Raw genomic sequence first — 6,277 nt, 5'->3', positions numbered from 1 at the left:
AGGACGGCGCGGCGGGGGGCGGGGAGGGGGGGAGGAGGAAGCCCGTGGCCGGTCCTGGCTCGGCTCAGCCCCGGCAGCGAGCAGGGGCGCAAAGTGGGAAAGTAGGAATTGGAACCGGCTGTGGCTGCCTCCCAGCCACATGGGCTGCAGATAGAGCGGCGCATCGGGGAGGGGGAAGGGAGCACAAGTAAACTGGCCGTCGTCCGCCCTCCGCGGCCCACCCCCCACCCCTTCTTTTTTTTTTTTTGGCTTGCATTTAGAAACCTGCCAAAAACAATAGTTACGGTTTACCACAGATTAAGGACTTTGTTTTGTTTTAAGCAAACGGCGATTGGAGGACTAAGCCACCTATAGTACATCAAAGTATGAATTTTCATTCTTTCTCTACATTATCCTGTCTGGTAGGTTCCTGACAAAGCTTCCAGTGAAGATGCAGTTGAATATAGCTCCAGCTCCACGAGCAGCTCACCAGTGTGATTAAGGTGCTTTTAAAAACTAAATCCAATTTTAAAGTATTTTTTCTCTCAACAGCTACAAATTCAGAGTGAAAGAAAGGTGTGGGAAGGCATACTGAAAGCAAAATAGGCTGCGTACCCATCCACTCAATGACTTGCCTTTCTTTCCTGTTGGCATTTTTTGTTTTCCTAAGATGTTGCCAATGGGGTGAATACGTATCTACAAGTAGAATGCCTAGATGTGAAGGGTATATAAGACTGTCCAGGATGATTAAAGAAAGAAGATAATGCTCAAAATACAGTGTTGCACATTTAATAAATACATTAGAAACTGTGTTATCGCATGAAGTTGTATCCAGCTGCTCATACTTTGCATTCACTTCTGGGTTAAAACAGTGTACACGCCACACTCCTTTTTCTCACCAGAAGGCAGAATTTAGATAGCTTTCAGGGAAGCTTTGTTTTTAGTGGCCACGGTAGCATGGTATGGTACTTTGTGCTGAGTCCCTGTTGTCGCTTTCATAGAGAGGTGTTAATTTGAGCAACTCTCATCTGGTTCTGCTGTTTAGAGGTTGAAGACTATGAAGTGTGCTCCAAGCCTGCTCTGGAGCATGAAGCGCAGTGTTCTATGTGGAGGGGATCAACAGATCTGCTTCAGAAGCACACTGGCAGTCTGAAAAAACCTTGAGGATAAGGGATAAGGCTTGGCTTCATCAAAGGAATATCACTGAGCATCTTGATTCTTAGCTCCTGTAGTTATCTGAGGCTGGGCCTTATGAAGAAGAATCTTTGTGTAGTGGTAGGTGCATTGTGCTGGTGTGGGAAGTCATATTTAAGGCAGGGGAGTGATATTTTAGATAACGTGGATGAATTTTGTGAGTATTTTCTGAAATTAATTTAGCAGCTCTGAATTATAGTTTGCTCATAGGGAAAACCCAGTGTGAACAATAATGTGCTGGAATATGGTTATGGCAAGGTGAGCTGGTTAAAGGGGATTGCGACATTTAAAGCTAGAGTTTTTGTTTTGTTGTGGTTTTTTTTTGGTGAGAAATGGCAGTTGCATAGGTAGTCTTAATAAGCTTAAGTACTAATACCCACAAATCTTCTTACAGGGGAAGGCACCATAGTATATTGTATCAAGTTTGGAAGCAAAGATGGTGGACATCAGGGTGGTCAAATTCCAGAACTTGCCAACTTCTGCAGACATGCACTATCTTGTCATCCACAATCATGTTCTTAAGATTAACTTGATTTAAAATTGTGTCCTAAATTGTCACTTCATTGTTTTCTGAGGGTGGTCAGAAGTTTGTCTGCTTCTCTACTGAAGTGGAGTTTCTGGTTTGATTATTATTTTTTTTTATTTCAAGCAGTACATGCTTGATTTGTAAGGTACTTTTTTCCTGAAATAAATCTGAGTAAGTTTCACAGGAGGAATTTTTTAGTAGCTTTTTTTCCTCTTTTCCCAGGTTATAAAATAAGCCCATCCAGCATTCATTCATGATTCGAATGTCTATGGGTTAAGAATCAAGACCTTTTAGTTCAGTCTCTTCCTTACTGAATATATTTTCATTTGCTAGCTTTTTCTCTTCAGTATCTTTCACATCATGTCTAATATTCAGGACAAAGTAGGGGGATTTCTTTTCATCTTACAAAGACTGTATGTTTCTTTCCTCGTTCTCTACAATGAAGCCACTACAGTGCAAGGGAAGATATCCTGGCTCTTAAAGTTTTCTTCAATTCTGAACAAAGCCTAATTGACTTTTCCCTGTGACAAATTTGCTTCACTCTAGTGTACTTTAAATACTGACATTTTAGAACACCATTCTGTATAATGCTGTGCTTATTTTCTGTCCCTTTGGGTTTTCCTTTTGAAATATGCTCAAGCTTATAAGGGCAATTTATGAACTGTCCTTCCTGTAGAAGCACCCTAGATCTTTTTCTAGTCATGCATCATTGCAAATACTAAAGGTTTAAGTCAAATTGTATCTTATGTATTGCTTGTGATTTATGCTTTCTGGCACTTAGCCAACATTATTATTTTCACTGGGTTAGGGGAATAATAAGTGACAAGAATTTAATAAAAAAAAATGTTACGAGTGATTCTTTAGAAGCGAATTCATCACACACTTGTTCTCAGACTGGAAATATTTTATACCATAAACAAAAATATACAATGAGGTTTTCACAGATTTTTTTTAAAGTTCAAATAGGAAGTTATTATTCAAAATACATTAGGAACCCATCTGTTTGGATAAAAGATGCCACATTTGCTTTACCACTTTGGAATAGGAACTTTCCAGCTGCAGTAGTTCTTGTTATCCTAGCACACAATGAAATTATTAATGATTGAGAAATAGTAATCTTTTTTTACCCCAGACTGAAAAAGCATAAATCCAACTCTGAAAAACAGGACAGTGGGAATGAAAAAGTGGCCTATTCTTAAAAGTTTTAAAGGTTATCTTAAAATACACCTTCATGGTTAAGATTTGAAGTACAAGGACTTTTAAGGGCCAAGAACAGACATCTATTCCTATGATGATTATGAGAGAACTGACCTTAAATAAGATATTGTTTGGCTAAATAGTATTCATATGTTTGTTATGCCTAAGACCAAATACCTCTATGAATTTCTTTTTGGTTGTTTTTTCAAGAGGTGTTATGTAGGCACTGGTCAGAGGACTGGTGGTTGAAAGTTGAAAGTGAACACATATTTGTAAGCAGAATACAAACTGGAGTGAAAGAAGCAGCATGCTCTGTGTAGCCTATCCCAGTGTATACTGGGACTGTAGCAATATCCCCATGAGAAATTTCCATTAAAGAAAACTACTCTTTCTTGATTCCTGAATAAGAGAACTGGTGCTGAACTGGTAAGTTTAAGGGTTGATATCTCATAGCTTTATGTAGTTATCAGGAATGGCAGCTAGTTATGTGGAACTGGAGCTTTATCTCAAAAGAGGAACTTTTCTTTGGTCTACACAATTATTCTGTCCACTGCACATCACGAGTGTTTTTATCTGAATTTGTACAAAATGTTTCTAGAAATGTTAACTTCAAACTATTTCTCAGTGAGCCATCTGGTCTGATAGCAACTTCAAACTATTCAACTTTAATGTCAGAATTCCCATGTAAAACAGGACAAAACACTTCTGTAAATTGGTATATCAATGGGTTTAGTTGGTTACAATATAAAATCTTAATTTGGAGTTATTTGACTTACAATGCCATTGGAAGTTGTGGTATACATCATTACTCCATGAGTCATGCTAAATTCCCTGCAGGTAAGCATAAAGAAAAACAGAAAGCTACTACACCATTCCTGTTTTCTAGCTGATAAAGTGTTAGTGTATGAATTTATACTTTTGTAAATATCTTTGCTTTCTGAAGAGGGAAAAGTATTGTGGAGCACTGCACAGTGGTAACAAAACATTCCATACACCGTCAGTGTCTTTGTTAGCAGCTCCTGCAGCTCATGGGTTAAAGCATCTTTTAAGTGGTTACCAGTTTCAGTGCTATTCTATATGTCAGTGACAAGCACCATAGTGTAGGAAAATATGAGAATTCTAGTGCCGATTGTGCTATTTCTTTTCTTTTAAAATTTTGCACACAGTTCACCTATATTGTATAATTTATGTTGGTTGCACTTACTGTAGTAATTAGCATTTTAACTAAAACTTGTTCCTGATACGATGGTTTGTGTTCATTTGTAATGAAATGTTGCTTGCCACATCCAGTTCTTCAGAAATGAAGCACGACTTCCAGGCTAGCAGTTAATATTATGTGCCTGTTCTGCTCCATGGGACGAAAGCTACCAGATGTTTGGGAGTTGGCTGGTCCCATCATCCATAGAGGTCTGTGGCCTACAAGGCTCTGCCGATTGCACGTATCTTTAAATCTTTTCAGAATTAAACATCTGAGTAAAGTATTTGTGGTTTTTTTGACATATGATGCTAGTCTAGACATGCTTTTACCATTGTGTGCATTCTCTGTCAAACAGTCAAAACCCACTGAATTTCACGTAGTGTAGGTTGTGCCTCTTCGACTTCCTCTGGGCAGGCAGTTTCAGGACTTCATGTTGATTATAGCTATTGGTTCCTTTGTGCATATTAGTTTACTGCCTAAGCGATTTCAAATCTGGTTTTTGGGTCTCACTGTGTAGCCTGTGTGAAACAAATTGTAGCTGTATCCACAGGTAGCAATGTATTCACGTGTTCTGTCTGCAAGTGAAAATCAGCTAGCTCAATCTGTACAATTAAATGCAAATCAAATAATGGCTGTTGTTGCTGTAATATTAGTATTTCATAACAATAAATGAAGCGTTAGGTATGCACGTTCTTCTGTGTAGTGATCTCTGCCAGTATGAATCACTTACACTTACTTAGCTTTTGTCACCTAGGTTGTTTGAATCTGATACATTTGCTTTATCCAAGACTTCTTTCCTGAGGGAGAAACTCTTTTAACGGAAGTACATGCTTTCTGTGTAGTTCAGCAGCTGTGACAGTAAGAAAGAGGAGAACCCTACTTGTAGCAGGATAAGAGTGGTGTAATTTATGTAAAACAAATGCTTATGTAGCTTATGCAGGGCCAATTAGCTGTTGCAGTGTCTGCAATTCTTTTGCACGATATCTGTTTATATATTGAATCTTTACAGTATTGTTAGACCAGTTTTTCCATAATGGGGTAACAAATCAGGCAAGTGTTCTTGCAGACATTTTCTTCTTCTCTTTCTCCATAAAAGGATATGTGTACTTATGGCAATCTCTTTCATAATGGGTAATACTCTCTTGCCATGTTTTTAGTGTGATAGATGGTCTTTTCTATTCCTATCATTCTGGAATTTGGAGAGTCTGTAGCAGAAAAAACCCTTAAACAAAATAGCACTTAAACAAAATAGCGCTTGAACCAGGACTGGTAAAATATTTTCTGATAGATATGCAGAAAAATGGAAAATACTCACAGTTTGTTGTGGTTGACTTAGGTTAGAAGTCAGGTTACTCAGTGTCATTTAGTCCAGCCTCCCAACTAGATCTGGTTGCTCAGGGCTCTGTCAACTCTCTGAGGATGGAGTTGTCATCACAGTGCCTCCCATTAGGTAGCTGAAGGCAGCAAAGCTGTCTTATGGCTAAAAATATCTCTTCCTTTTAGTCACTCCTCATACACGGACATGCTTCAGCCTCATGATCATCTGTGGCCCTCCACTGGACCTGCTTTAATATGTCAATGCTGTTGTTGTATTGGGGCAGCCAAAACCTAATACCTAAGACCCCAGGGCCGCTAAAATGATTAAGGGACTGGAGCATGTGTCATGTGAGGAAAGGCTGAGAGAGCTGGAACAGTTTAGCATAGAGAAGAGAAGGCTCAGGAGGATCTCTTCAATGTATATTAATACCTGAGGGTAGGGCGCAGAGAGGACAGAGCCAGGCTCTTTTCAGTGGTGCCCAGTGACAGGACCAGAGGCAGTGAGTACGAACTGAAACACAGGAGGCTCTGTCTGCACATCAGGAAACACTTTTTCACAATGAGGCTGGTCGAGAACTGACACAGGTGGCCCAGGGAGTCTCCATCCTTAGAGATATTCAGAAGCTGTCTGGATGTGGTCCTGGGGCAGCCTGCTCTAGGTGACCCTGCTTGATGACCTCCAGAGATCCTGTCCAACCTCAGCCATTCTGGGATGTTAAAGCCCACATGGTACTTTCACATACTTACAGGTGCTTAATAAAGGGGAATGATCATTGATTTGCTGGCTGCACCATTGCTAATCCAACTCGGTATGCAGTTGGCCTTCTTTGCTGGAAGGGCACACTGCTAACTCATGTACATTTTGT

General features: G+C 39.7%; 1 long non-coding RNA gene across 1 annotated transcript in view; it reads right to left on the bottom strand.

The window, feature by feature from the left end:
* The window catches only part of LOC113476867, a 29,988-nt gene extending 24,217 nt beyond the window's left edge, over positions 1-5,771 (bottom strand). Inside the window, exons 1-2 of the long non-coding RNA XR_003397798.1 lie at positions 5,410-5,771; positions 3,673-3,727 (exon numbers count right to left, since the gene is read on the bottom strand). This is a non-coding gene — a long non-coding RNA (uncharacterized LOC113476867). The remainder of the gene's footprint in view (positions 1-3,672; positions 3,728-5,409) is intronic.
* Between the last annotated feature and the right edge of the window lie 506 nt (positions 5,772-6,277).

Source organism: Athene cunicularia, assembly GCF_003259725.1.
Source record: "Athene cunicularia isolate RWA chromosome 2 unlocalized genomic scaffold, athCun1 chr2_part1, whole genome shotgun sequence".
NCBI lineage: Eukaryota > Metazoa > Chordata > Aves > Strigiformes > Strigidae > Athene > Athene cunicularia.
The sequence above is the reverse complement of the archived record's forward strand: the minus strand, read 5'-3'. Positions and strand labels throughout refer to the sequence as shown.